This window comes from Rhinoraja longicauda, chromosome 26 (assembly GCF_053455715.1).
Source record: "Rhinoraja longicauda isolate Sanriku21f chromosome 26, sRhiLon1.1, whole genome shotgun sequence".
NCBI lineage: Eukaryota > Metazoa > Chordata > Chondrichthyes > Rajiformes > Arhynchobatidae > Rhinoraja > Rhinoraja longicauda.
Window position 1 is genome coordinate 13,617,890 of NC_135978.1, and position 15,528 is coordinate 13,633,417.

Here is a 15,528-nt window from a genome sequence, read left to right on the forward strand (position 1 = left end):
TTAGGCACCTCCTGGCCTATCTGTGAACTCACTGAACCAGAGTGGACACCACCCTTGATCATGAGGGTTTGTGAAGAGAAAGGATTGCAGTGTGAATAGGGTTCAAGTCATAGAGTCATAGAGAGATACAATATGGTAACAGGTCCTCCAGCTCACTGTTTCCAAACTGACTGTCAACTATCCTTTTGTGCTACATTAATCCCTTTTTGTATTCTCTCCATATTCTCATCACACTTCTACCACTAGATTCTACCACTCACCTACACATTGACGTCAATTTACAGTGGCCAATTCACCTATCAACCTGCACTTTTGGGACGTGGGAAGAAATCTGAGCAACCAAGGAATCCCACACTGTTACAAGGACAAAGTGCAAACTCCACGCATACTGCACCTGGGGTCCAAATCAAAACCATATCTCTGACACTGTGAGGCAGAGGCTCGAACCAGCTGCAACACTCTGCTGCCTGGATTGGTTTGTTTTGTCCATCCTCCAAGGCTGAGTTCCAAGCTTGGCCATCCCCACAGCTCATTACGTCCAGACTGTAAGTTCTGATGATGCAGTCATTGTAGATGAGTTTAGGATGGACAGCCTTCCTACACTGTGCAGCACTCTCCTAGGCTGGCGATTGCTGTCTGTGCATATGACATGCGACCCAGATCCGTTTGTTGTCAGTGTGGCCTCCACGCTAGGTGCTTGGCTAGGCTGCTAATTCTCAGACTTCAGTGTTGGCAATATTGTCAGATCATTTAATTCCCATTATGCTGCGTTGATGCTACTGTTGCAAGCAATTACATTTCTTGATATGGGGATGATATGAGTGAGTGTCTAACAAGCATGGGACATGCTGGAAGTCCTTGTTAATGCTAGTGTTACTGGTTACAGTACCATCTCCATGGTAGAAAACAATTGACGTTGTTTACATGGCTACTGTCTGTTTTATTTCTAGTATTCTACAATGACAAGTTCCCACCATGGGCAGGCTTCAATACATGAATTGCAATTGAGTGCGAGACTTGGAATAAAGCCATGGGGAAGTTCAGAAGAGGATCTTTTAAACATAATGGAAAGTTGCTCTTGTCAGAAAAAAACCCTGCCCATACAAGTGCCTTCTTCCAACATGTGAGAAAAATAGTTCTATCCTTCCCTGCACCTGAAATCCATGATAAGGCATTCCCGGGATAATATCATCACTCATCACATTGACCGGAGTACTCTGATAGATTACTGGGACCATGCACGAAGCACACTGATACATAAAAACCAGAGGGAATGTCAGGATGACTTAGTTTTAGATTTATTGTTACCTCATGTAACGAGCTACAATAAAAAAATTATGTTTTGCATGTTATCCGAACGGATCAGATGTACCACACATAGATACAATCAGTGTGGTAAAGAACTGCAGATGCTGGTTTAAATCGAAGGTAGACACAAAATGCTGGAGTAACTCAGCGGGACACACAGTATCTCGAGAGAAGGAATGGGCGACGTTTAGGGTCGAGACCCTTCTTTGGACTTTCAATCAGTTCACACTCAAATACAATAGATGGAGCAAATGAGAAGGTACAGAGTGCAGAATATAGTTCCCAGCATTGCCGTGCATTGTAGCACATCAGCTCCATCAACAAAGTTCAATGTCCTCAATGGGGTAATGCCCTAGCTTATGGAAGGACCATTCAGAAGCCTGATAACACTGGGGAGGAAGCTATCCTGAGTCGGGTGATGCACACTTTCAAGCTTCTGTACTTTCTGCTGGATGGGAGCAGGGAGAAGAAGGAATGACTGGGTTGGTATATCACTGCCAAATATAAAGTTGACCCAAAATTGACAGGGGAGAGCCGGTGGATGTGGTGTACCTCGACTTTCAGAAAGCCTTCGACAAGGTCCCACATAGGAGATTGGTGGGCAAAATTAGAGCACATGGTATTGGAGGTAGGGTACTGACATGGATAGAAAATTTGTTGACAGACAGAAAGCAAAGAGTGGGGATAAATGGGTCCCTTTCAGAATGGCAGGCAGTGACTAGTGGGGTTCCGCAAGACTCGGTGCTGGGACCGCAGCTATTTACAATATACATCAATGACTTGGATGAAGGGATTAGCAAATTTGCAGATGATACAAAGCTAGGTGGCATTGTGAACTGTGAGGAAGATGCTATGAGGTTCCAGGGTGACTTGGACAGGCTGTGTGAGTGGGCGGATGCATGGCAGATGCAGTTTAATGTGGATACGTGTGAGGTTATCCACTTTGGTGGTAAGAATAGGAAGGTAGATTATTATCTGAATGGTGTCAAGTTAGGAAAAGGGGACGTACAACGAGATATGGGTCCTAGTGCATCAGTCACTGAAAGGAAGTATGCAGGAACAGCAGGCAGTGAAGAAAGCCAATGGAATGTTGGCCTTCATAACAAGAGGAGTTGAGTATAGGAGCAAAGAGGTCCTTCTGCAGTTGTACAGGGCCCTAGCGAGACCGCACCTGGAGTACTGTGTGCAGTTTTGGTCTCCAAATTTGAGGAAGGATATTCTTGCTATTGAGGGCATGCAGCGTAGGTTTACTAGGTTAATTCCCGGAATGGCGGGACTGTCGTATGTTGAAAGGCTGGAGCGACTAGGCTTGTATACACTGGAATTTAGAAGGATGAGAGGGGATCTTATTGAAACGTATAAGATTATGAAGGGGTTGGACACGTTAGAGGCAAGAAACATGTTCCCAATGTTGGGGGAGTCTAGAACCAGGGGCCACAGTTTAAGAATAAGGGGTAGGCCATTTAGAACGGAGATGAGGAAAACCTTTTTCAGTCAGAGAGTTGTGAATCTGTTGAATTCTCTGCCTCAGAAGGCAGTGGAGGCCAGTTCTCTGAATACATTCAAGAGAGAGCTAAATAGAGCTCTGAAGGATAGCGGAGTCAGGGCGTATGGGGAGAAGGCAGGAACGGGGTACTGATTGAGAATGATCAGCCATGATCACATTGAATGGCGGTGCTGGCTCGAAGGGCCGAATGGCCTACTCCTGCACCTATTGTCTATTGTCTATAAAACTGAGCCATTATGCTGATGACTGAGTTTCACAGAGAAGGACGTGGAACCCAGATAGCAACAGCTACTCATGTTACTCTATTCTATTGTGATATTGTAGGAGCGTAACAGTCTAGTGAAAGGTGGGGCAGCTATTGATCCCAGCTGACAAAGTCCTTAGAGCTCCTAATCAACCAATGTGGAATGGTTCAGCTGGAGTGACATCCTTAGATTGCATTCCCTAAATTCCATCCAGTAAATTAAAAATCAACAACCCTTAATCACTCAAAGCCACGGACTCTACAATAAAAGGCCACACAGTGGCATAGTGGTAGAGTTGCTGCCTTACAATGCTTGCAGCACTGGAGACCGGTTCGATCCCGATTACGGGTGCTGTCTGTATGGAGTTTGTATGTTCTCCCCATGACCGCATGGGTTTTCTCCGAGATCTTCAGTTTCCTCCCACACTCCAAAGACGTACAGGTTTGCAGGTTGATTGGCTAGGTATAAATGTGATTTGTCCCTAATGTGTGTTGGATAGTGTTAATGTGCGGGGATCGCTGGTCGGTGCAGTCTCGGTGGGCCGAAGGGCCTGTTTCCGCGCTGTATCTCCAAACGCAAATAAACTAAAGAAATCATAATGTGAAGTGCAGAAAAGCTTAAAGGAGATGAAAACAAAATGGAGAAATTAGTTCTTCTGGTTTGCAACAACTCTGAGTTTTTAAAAGCAAGTGGTCTTCTGATATGTGTGAGCGCGGTGAAATCGTGGTCACCCCGTGCAGCGCACTGTTGTGTGTGTGAGGGAGAAAACATCACAGACTCACTTCTGCAATCCCTGCAGCACTGTGATGCACTCCACAGGATTTGGCAATCACAACACAGAAATGTCAGCTTTGCAGGTACAGATGATGCAAAACCCCAATGCAAAAGTGGTCCAGCTGTGGCGAACCAGAGGTAGGATTAGATCGAAGGAAAAGGCAGAATCTCAAAAAGAAAACAATAGGATTGAGGATTTGAAAAACTGCAGAAATCAGCAAAGGAGGAGCAAGCCACGGTAAGGAAAGGGAAAGAAGAAGCAAAATCGGACTGGCAAGAAAAAATACGAAGACTGTAAAGCTTCGGTGGACATTTCAAAGGCAGGAGATTGATCACTCGATGTGGATCTCTCAAGAGAATGGAACATGGAAATTGTAGAATAAGGAAATGGCAGAGAAATTAAACAAATACTTTGTGTCAGACTTCACGGACGAAGGGGCAGAAAATGGAACTGAACAACATGCTTAGGTTAAATGGGAAGCTTAAAGATATTAGCTTTCATAGAAACATAATATTGGAGAAATTAAACAGATAAAAGTCCACAAACTCCCCCACCCCCTTCCCCCCTTCCCCCCTTCCCCCTTCCCCCTCTCACATCCCCTCCCACTTATAACCAACCCTTCCTCTGGCCCACATGTCACGCATCGTCTCTCATTATCACTTTTTATGTTTTCAACTCTGGCTTTTGTCCAACTATCTGCCAAGCAAATTCCTCTCGCCTGCATCTACCTATCACTTGCCTGGTTTTGTCCTGCCCTGACCCTCTTACAGCTTTCCCTGCTCCCCACTACAGTCAGTCTGAAGAAGAGTCACACCTATCCATGTCCTCCAGAGATGCTGCCTGACCCTCTCAGGTACTCCAGCACTTGCTATCTTTTGTTGTAAACCAGCATCTGGAGTCCCTTGTGTCTGCATTCTTACTAATTTAGTAGCCCCGCAGAAAGCCAAAGGTGTTCTGTTCATAGGGCAGCAGCAAAGGGCAGGTTATCCCAATCCATAACCACTTGAAGTTGTAAGAGAATTACAAATCTGACGCAAGGAAACAAAGAACAGGGGAATTGTTCAGCCGCTCTTTTGTTGCATTAAAAGGTTCATCCAGCCACTGCAGCTTTAGTGAACTCTTAAACTGTGCAGCCGTATTGTTTTATGTGCAGCTTAGATGCTGAGCAGCTTCAGTCCAAATTGTCAAGCATGCAGAGTCTTACATTTGCCTTGGCTTTCAAAATTACAGCCCTGTTGGAAATAGCAGTGAAAAATGCCATTGTCTGGCACAAGCTTCGCTTCTGACACACGATCAGAACCACCGGTCCTGACGGTGGGAAGCCTTGATGCAGGAGGAGGGCAGCGTTTCATCTCCGGTCTGTTCCTTTCAGTGGGATATGTGTTAGAGGGTACTTTCAATGACAGCATGTAAATGAGAACCCAGAACAACAACCTAGAGCAATGACCCCCTCCAAAAAGAGAAAGTTTACACAGGGAGAAAATACAGTCATTGAACATAGAAGCTAGTTCCAACAGAATATAACTAAATGTATGGTATCTGTGCTTCAGGGGTGAGGGGGGTTGGGGGGTTGGGGGGGGGGGGGGGGGGTGGGGGTGGGGGTGGGGGGGGAAGATTTAATACAAACCTAAGTTTTTTAGTTTTTAGAGATACAGTGCGGAAACAGGCCCTTCAGCCCACTGAGTCTGCACCGACCAGCGATCACTGCACACTAACACTATCGTATACACACTGGGAACAATTTGCACATACACCAAGCCAATTAACATACAAACCTGTACATCTTTGGAGTGTGGGAGGAAACCGAAGATCTGAGAAAACCCACGCAGTCACGGGGAGAACGTACAAACTCCGTACAGGCAGCACCCGTGGTCGGGATTGAATCTGGGTCTCCGGCGCTGCAAGCGCTGTAAGGCAGCAACTCTGCTGCTGTGCCACCATGCCACCCCTAAGGGGCAACTGATATACCAAAAAGTGTCAAGTATATGGAATGAGCTCTCAGAGGAGGTAGTTGAGGCACGTGCATTCACAATGTTTTAAAGGCATTTAGACAAGGTACATGGAAACGATAGGTTTAGAAGAATATTGGCCAAATGCAGACAGGTGTGATTAGTGTTAATGGGCATGTTAGTTGGTGTGAGCAAATTGGATCGAAGGGCCTGTATGACTCTTTACCTCAATGACTCTGTGAATCACAGGAAGTAGAAAGTATTTAAAATAACCCGAATGTACATCTTGTCATAGACCCAGAAAACACTCAGGATACATTTTCAAACAATCTCCATTTACTATTTCATGAAGCCTGAACAAATATGGTTAAACTGCCAAATATCTATGTGCAACATTTTGCGATAATACATTTCACTGATCTAGAGTCTCTGAGGTGGTGGGGGGGGGGGGGGTGGGGGGGGGGGGGGGGGGGGGGGTGCAAGGATTTGTCTTCAATATCCAGGGAAGAAGAATCTTAGATGAACTAAATGAATTACATTGAGAACATTCTGACATTTTCAATGAAAGTGATTATGAGAAGGGTTTAGGAAGGAACTGCAGATGCTGGTTTACACCGAAGATAGACACAAAATGCTGGAGTTACTCAGCGGGTCAGGCAGCATCTCTGGAGAAAAGGAATAGGTGACGTTTCGAGTCGAGACCCTTCATCAGACTGAGTCGGGGTGGGGGATACTGGAAGTATGGGAAGGTACAGAACAATGCAGAGCATACATCAATGACTCAGGAGAGGTGGAGCCCACAATGATCCATTGTTGGCTGGGGACAGTGTGATAATGAAGGAATACAAATGGTGAAAATAGCAAGAGGACGAGGGTGGGGGAAGGACGAAAAGAGAGGGAATGGAAGGGTTACTTGGGGTTAGAGATTATAAGAAGGGTTGTCTGCTGGCTTTGACAAGGATCCAGATGGTTTGATTTCCAGGGTGTTACGAGTGCAGACCAAAACCAACAAAGGCCACCACAATGCGGCATGCAGGTGGCTGACAAAGCCACTTCAGAGAGCTCTCATACAAAGAGAACTTTCTCACTCTGACTGACATTCATTCGATGTGGATTTCATATTTCATATTTTATTTCATATTTCAGATACAGCGCGGAAACAGGTCTTTTCGGCCCACCAAGTCCGCACCGCCCAGTGATTCCCGCACACTAACACTATCCTATAGACACTAGGGACAATTTTTACATTTACCCAGTCAATTAACCTACATACCTGTACGTCTTTGGAGTGTGGGAGGAAACCGAAGATCTCGGAGAAAACCCACGCAGGTCACGGGGACAATGTACAAACTCCTTACAGTACAGCACCCGTAGTCAGGATCGAACCTGAGTCTCCGGCGCTGCATTCGCTGTAAAGCAGCAACTCTACCGCTGCGCTACCGTGAATTAAACATGTGGGAACGTGCAAAACAATAGAATTTGATCATCACATCAGAAGCTGAGATTAATTTTACAACTTCTGTTATACTGAAGATTTGGCATCAAATAATGGAACTCAATTCACATCGTAGCTGTCTTTGTGACATGGCTTGAATTGGGCATTCATTATTTCTCCTTTTTACACCAGCCCTTAACAATACAGCTAAAAGGTTTTTAGTGCAGCCTAGCTTTGCAGAGACAGGTTTTCCAAACTTGTTCAAGTTCAATCACGAATCATGGTTTCGCTAACTACATCCAATAGCATATTCTACCACAGGATTCACACTAGCAAAGCTGTTGATGAAGAACTGTCTTTGAATGTACTTCAGTTACCTACAGTCCAGCTTGGAGCAAAGAGTGAAGGAATAATAACTGAAACAAAAGAAAAATCACAACTCACACTCCAGCAACGCATTGGGAAGTTGTCCAGATGACATGAAGTGTGCAGAGCATTAAGACCAACAAATGCAGAAATAGAGGTTGGTGAGACGATAGATACAAAAAGCTGGAGTAACTCAGCGGGACAGGCAGCATCTCTAAAGATGTTTCATCACCCATTCCTTCTCCCCAGAGATGCTGCCTGTCCCGCTGAGTTACTCCAGCTTTTTGTGTTTATCTTTGGTTTAAACCAGCATCTGCAATTCCTGCCTACACATTTGGTGAGACGACACATGTCTGCAACACTAAACAATATCTCGTTTAATGATTTCAGTGAGAGATGTACCAGAACATGTTGAAGAAATATGTGATGAACATTTTATTCCTGATGGGGATATAGAACTTGGCACTGAAGAGGAGGCTCTAGCCACCAGTGAGATGAGATAGAATGGCACACACTATCAAATCAAGAGGAAACCATAACACCAAGGACTTGATCACAATCATAAAGATTGGAGTGTCTGAGAAAATTGGTCAATAATACTAAACTTCTGCATGTTTGTGAAACAGACAAGCAGAGTGATATATGCGTCTATAATATATAAATGTGTCAGATGTGTACATTTTTATTCAATCACATTTGAGATCTGGGCATCACTAGCCAGATCAGCAATTCCTTCTCATCCTTAATTGCCCTTGACGAGATGGTGGTGAAATAAAGTTAGCTCATGTGTCAAGAACACACCGTCTATCCAGGTTGAAGCCCCTGGTATTCACTGGAGATTATTGTGGATTTCACTTACCTGCTCTAAAAGATTGGTTCACTACCTACCTGAAATACGCTGCAGAAACAGAGCTGGGGTGATAAAAACTCTAGGCTCATCTGGAGTGTTTGATTGCCACAGGAACATAAGAAATAGAAGCAGAAATGAACGCTCGCTGTTACTCTGTCAGTCAATAGATCACGGCTGAACTTTCTCCACTTTTCTGTCCTAAACACAAATCCCACGATTTACTTAATATCCACAAATGAATGCAGTCGAAAACTCCTTTTGCTGGTGGAAATCCAGCAGAAATGGCAAATCCAAACCTCGAATATCCTGGCTCATGGCAAAGTTTCAGATCTCTCAGGAATTCTATGACGTGACCCTAGTTAATTTCTGGAATACCAGTTATAGTCGCTCTGAGTGAGTGATTATTATACTTAAATGGCTAATATACTCCAAAGACGTACAGGTATGTAGGTTAATTGGCTGGGTAAATGTAAAAATTGTCCCTAGTGGGTGTAGGATAGTGTTAGTGTACGGGGATCGCTGGGCGGCACGGACTTGGTGGGCCGAAAAAGGCCTGTTTCCGGCTGTATATATATGATATGATATGATACTTTTACTACAGCAATGCATTGATACTTTCCTGGCACAAATTAGAAGTTGGCTGGATTGCACGGTGTGTCGCTCGCTACTCACTTCACCGTTTTAGTGAAGTAATCTTGCTGGTAAACTGAGGTGGCACGGTGCACAACTGATAGAGCTTTTGCCACCTCACAGAATCCAGGGATTCTGGTTCAGTCCTGGCCTCTTGCCACCTCTGTGGAATCTGCCCATTCTCCCTGTGAATGGGTGGGCTTCCCACATGTGCCTCGGTCTCCTCACACGTCGCACAGAGGTGCAGATTTGTGGGTTAGTTGGTGACTGTAAATTACCCCTAATGTAGAACTGTAGGGAAGGTCGGAGGCTGAAGTCCTGAAGCCCGAGTCCAGAGGTCGCATAGAGGGGCCATCGAGAACAAAGGGGGGAGGGGCGACCTGGCATGGGGGGGGGGTCGTCGATGAGATAGGTCATCGAGTACAACGGGGTACCTGAGGGGGGGGGGAGGGGGGGAACCATTGGGCAAAAAAAGGGTACTTTGTAACTTTGTCAGCGCCCTTTACGTGGCATTCTTTGTATGGCTAGGTTTACAAAACAAAGCATCTCACTGTGACCCGTCACATGTGACAATAAAAGTATCTAATCTAATCTAAATTAATCGTAGGAAAAATGATTGTGGGAATATAATGGTGTTGCGAGCCAGCATACTCAATGGGCCAAATGGCCTCGTATGTCAAAAGGAAATATGGAATATAGGTTGAAACCCTTTATTGTACCTCTGGGAGCTATGCCACCTATTGCACCAACATAGATCTGTTGTAGCGGTGCGCGAAACTGGCCCGGAATGAAGGCGAGGAACCAGGCAAATTCCGCAAGGGCTTTTATTTCTAGCAGCACAGTACTCTCTGCTTCAGTGAGAGACTGAAGACTGGTCTCGCGCCAAAATCCCTGCTACTTATCTCCGTAGCTGGGAGCCGCCCCCGGACCTGTCCATCACTGTGCTGGAAGGTTCGAGGTGGGAGTGGCCTGACCCTTGGGAGCCGCCACACTGTGATAATTCCACATTACTGTACAAGGCATTGGTGACGCCACAGTTGGAGTATTGTATTCGGTTTTGGGCCCTCGGCTAAGGGAAGGATGTTGTTAAGCTGGAAAAAGTGCAGAGAAGAAGGGTCTGAAGGAGGGTCTTGAAAATCACTCATTCCTTCTCTCCCGAGATGCTTCCTGACCCGCTGAGTTACTCCAGCATTTTGTGTCAACCTAAGAGTGCAGAGAAGATCTATTAAGGATGTTGCCAGGACTTGTGGGCCTGAGCTATGGGGAGAGGTTAGGCAGGCTAAGACTTTATTCCTTGGAGCGCAGGAGGCTGTGGGTTATCTTTTACCACTGTATCACTTGTATAAGATCATGAGGGGAATAGAAAGGGTGAACGCACAGAGTCTTTTAATGCACAGTAGGAGAATTAAGAACTCGAGGACATGCATTTAAGGTCAGAGGGTAAAGGTTTAATGGGAACCTGAGAGGCTATTTTCTCCAAACAGAGGGTGGTGGGTGTTTGGAGCGAGCTGCCAGAGGAGGTAGTTGAGGCCTGTACTCCTTAAAAGGTACATGGATAAAAAAGGTTTAGAGGGATATGGGCCAAATGCAGGCAGATCGGACTAGTGTAGATGGGGCATCTTGGTCAGCTTGGGCAAGTTGGACCCAAAGGCCTGATTTCATGCTGTATGACTATGACATCTGGGTAAACAAGTTGAAGAATGATATTAACCTGAGATGTACTGTGGATTGAAAGCAACTGCTTTACACAGCGGAGCTGAATCAAATATCTTAATAGAAAATTGACATGTAAACAAAGAGTTGAGCTTAAGATAAATGGAGTCTGTATCCATTATGCAGAACAACCAGACTTTACTGCAAAACTGCTTCAGCAACTGTACGGCCAGTTCTGAACTGGACAAAAAGTGAGTTACTTAAAGGCGGAGAACTTGATATTGAATCCGGAAGGCAACAATGTGCCCAGATGGAAGATGGTGTGCTGTTCCTCAAGCTTGTGTTGGGCTTTGTTGTAACAGGGCAAGGGGCAACAGGCAGAGAGGTGAGAATGGGAGTGGTGTGGAGAGTTGAAGTGGCAGGGAACCAGATGGCCTGTGCACTAAAACAGGTGCTGTGCAAAGTGATCAACCACTCTTCATTTTGGTTATCCAGTATGGGAGATTATATTTTGAACATTGAACGCAGTGTGTAAGATTGGAAGAAGCGCAAGTGTTGCTTTCTCTCAAAAGAGTATTTAGGTCTTTGGATGGTGGAAAGGGAAAAGATGAAATGCCATTTACTATAGTACGAGTTTCATTTAGTAGTACCAACTGGGAGCAGAAGTCTGCGACTGTAAATCAGTGCGGCCATTTGGAAGTGTTCCCTCCACAATTCTCAGTTTAACAAAACAAGGTTTGCACGTACGTGGATTTTGTAATGGTTCCAACGAGCAACAAAGTTAAAGAGAGGTTTTTACCTTGACAGAGGTTCCTCCTTCTGCTTTGAACTCTTTGTCTGAAAAAACAATCAGTAAAATTGCTTTGGAGCCGTCTTGCCCAGATTGTTGCCTGCTATAAATCACAAGAACACAAGGACTGAGGTACCCACAGGCAAATCTATAAATCACAGCTACCCTGGGAAGTGAAACGCCATCTGATTTTCAAAGCACAATATCTATCTGCCAAATGTAGGTCTTCGCAAGGGGAAGGGTAGCCCAAAGGCCTTGGCCTCCTGCTCAGTCACAGCCATAGCCATGAGCCATTGTAACATTGCAAGAATTGTTCCACTCCGAACTGCAGATTGCAGTAAATTTTAGGCTTTGCTGATTGCCCTTCTGGCTCAGTAGGCTGTACACAATGTTTACACACCCTTGTGCTACTAGCAATGAAGCTGTAATAATGGTCTACCTTAAGGCTAAGGACCACTACATGCCAACGTGAGGATTACCCCACTCCCAAACTGCCTGACACCAACTTCAGAGAGCTATAATTCTTACTAGACCAAGTGAACCCGTTGCGCCCAAACCTCTCCTCCATTGGTGCAGCACCCTCTCCCCCCCTCCCCTCTCCCCCCTCCCCCCTCATCTCCCCTCTCCCCCCCCTCCCCGCTGCCTCTCTCCCCCTCCCCCTCTCCCCCTCTCCCCATTCACTCCCTCCCTCCTCCCCCTCCCTCCCCTCCCCTTCTCCTCCCCCCTTCCCCTCCCCCTCCCCCTTCCCCTCCCCCCCACACCATCCCCCTCAACCCCCCCTTATCCTCCCTCCTCCCCCCCTCCCTCCCTAGGAGATAGATTTAAACTTTAAAATGTGAATATCTTTAAAAATATAACACCGATTTCAATGAAACTTCTTCCATAAGCACCAAAGGGACGACGGTGAGTAAGGCGGGCCTAAAATTGTCGCGCTATCGTGTACCGTTTTGGCTGTAGCTCAGGAACAAACAAACAAGCAAACGAGAGTTTTAGTATATAGATGTTGCTTATTTTATAAGGACTTCATCCTTCCAATGGTAATTTCTGACCACACATGTAGATCAATCCCTCCATGCACTGAAATGTGGGCTCGTGTATCCCCCACACCTGACTTTACTGTGCAACGCACCACCCACCACCATCATCACAATGTCCCAAGCATCACACCATCTTGTGGTTGTTATGCTAATTCCATCCAAAGAAGCCAAAACTAATTACTCCCCATCATCGCCTCAGTTAGTGCCTTTCAACTTTATTATTGTGAATATGATGCCATATAATTAATGTGCAATCCTGAATTATTTAAAATACTTGCCAAGACAAAATGAATCCAAAATATGCATTTAACCATTAACGACTTGCTGTGGTGTTTTATTTCTCACTGCTCCTCGTTCTAAAATATTATGATTATTATATCATATAACACACATTGTATTATTCTGCACATAACAAAAGACCAGGATTAATCAGGCTGACATCAAGAATGTAAATTATTCTGGTAAACCAGTGCTTTGCATTGTGGTAATGTCAGCTTTCAGCCTTTGTCTGCTAATTGGAAAATGTAATTTTAGTAAATTTAAGATGATTAGAAGTATGTAGCAATTTATGATTGTCTGTGATTGTTAGCCAGAAATAGAGGGAAGAACTCAGTGGAGACACAAGCATCATCATTAACTGATGGTAGGGTGTTCTTAAGATAAGTACATACCCAAGAAGGACCATAACTTATACTTTGCAAGATCAAGGTCTCTGATTCAGGTAAAGTGACGGATCTGTCATTACGATACATAATTAAATTAGTAATGAATAATAACTAATGCAAAATGCAGAAGTGGTGAAGAGAATAATTTCACGAGTGGAACGCTGAGCCAACTAGTTCAGGAATTTATTAAGGTAGAAACAAGGAACTGCAGATGCTGGTTTACACAAAAGGACACAAAGTGCTGGACAACTCAGTAAGTCAGGCAGCAACTCTGGAGAACATGGATCGGTGACCTTTCAGGCCTGAGGAAGAGTCCTAACCCATAACATCACCTATCCATGTTCTCCAGAGATGCTTTCTAACCCGCTGAGTTCCTCCAGCACTTGGTGTTCTTTTAGGAATACCTTAAGTTCTAATTAACCCGATGCCACTTAAGGAGAGATGTTGCATGCTCTGACTAACATAGGAAGATTATGCTGTGGTACTCCAAGTTTATCCTTAATTATTACTTGAGCAATGAAATTACATATTACATGAAGAAGCAACACAAGTTGACAGTGGCAAGAAGAATTGGACTGTCCCTTTAAGGTAACAAAAAAACAAAATTACCATAAATTGTGTGAGTTCTGTTTGAAATTAATTGTTCCCAGCTGCCAAACTTTAGATAATCAGGTGTTGCTTCAGATTAGAAGAAGCCAGTATGAATTGCTGTATTTGAAAGCACACTAATCTATGATATGCAAAGGGGCTTGGAATATTATGGCAATGCACTGAACACAAGACATTTTTGTAAATGCTAGTGGACTAAGTCACAGAGACATTCAGTGTGGAAATGGGTCCTTCAGCCCACAAAGTCCATACCAGCCGTCAACCTACCCATCTATTAATCCTACATTAAAGGCTCATTTTATTATTTCCCTATTCCCATCAATGCATCCGAGAGCTTTCAAGCGAGAGCTAGATAGAGCTCTTAAAGATAGCGGAGCCAGGGGGTTTGGGGAGAAGGCAGGAATGGGGTACTGTTTGTGAATGATCAGCCATGATCACATTGAATGGCTGCGCTGGCTCGAAGGGCCGAATGGCCTCCTCCTGTCTATTGTCTATTGAGATTCTACCACTCAACAACATGTAGAGGACAGTTTGAAGCACCCTCTTAACCTATCAACACGGATATATTTGGAATGTGGTCACAGTCACAGGATTGAACTCAGATCACTGGAGCTGTGAGGTAGCAGTTCTATCAGCTGCATCACTGTGCAGCCTAACAACGACACAAAATGCCGGAGTAACTCAGCGTCTGTGGAGAGAAGGAATGGGTGGCGTTTCGGGTCGAGACCCTTCGTCAGACTGTAAGTCAGGGGAGAGGGAGACGCAGATATGGTGTTGCTCCTGGTAAGCTGGATTGCACTATATTATTATAATCATTCCATAAGTGATGGCAAAATGAATAACATTAAGAAATAATTTGAATGTAATTTTCATTGTCCAATGACCTCAGGGCATCCCAAAGTGGTTTCAAGCCAATCACAAACTTTTAAAGTGAAGCCACTGTCATGATGAGAAAAATATGGCAGGCAGTTTCTGCTGAGGAAGTTCCCATAAACAACAATATGTTAACAAGCAGATAAACTATTAATGCTGTCACAAAGCACTAATTAAGCACTAACTGAAATCCAATTCAACTCCTCTGTGACTACATATAAATAATAAATCAAAGTTGAAAGTGCCGGAAATAGTCAGCATTCAAGTAAGCATCTGTGGAGATAGAAACAGAGTTAATTTATTTGGGGTCAATGACACACTATCAGAACAGGGAGAGTGAGAACAAGAAGTGGGTTTTAAGTTACAGGGAGGATGAAGATTTCAGAGAACAGAGGAAATTAAATATTAAAGAAGTGTAGTTTAGTTTGGAGATACAGCGTGGAAACAGGCCCTTTGGCCCACGCCGACAGCTATCGCCCATTATATATACCAACTAGAGACATTTTACAGAAGTCAATTAACCTATAAACCTGCACGTCTTTAGACTGGGAGGAAACTGAAGCACCCGGAGAAAACCCATGTGGTCACAGAGAGAACGCTACAAACGCTGTACAGACAGCAACCTGGGTCTCTGGCGCTGTAAGGCAGCAACCTGGGTCTCTGGCGCTGTAAGGCAGCAACCTGGGTCTCTGGCGCTGTAAGGCAGCAACCTGGGTCTCTGGCGCTGTAAGGCAGCAACCTGGGTCTCTGGCGCTGTAAGGCAGCAACCTGGGTCTCTGGCGCTGTAAGGCAGCAACCTGGGTCTCTGGCGCTGTAAGGCAGCAACCTGGGTCTCT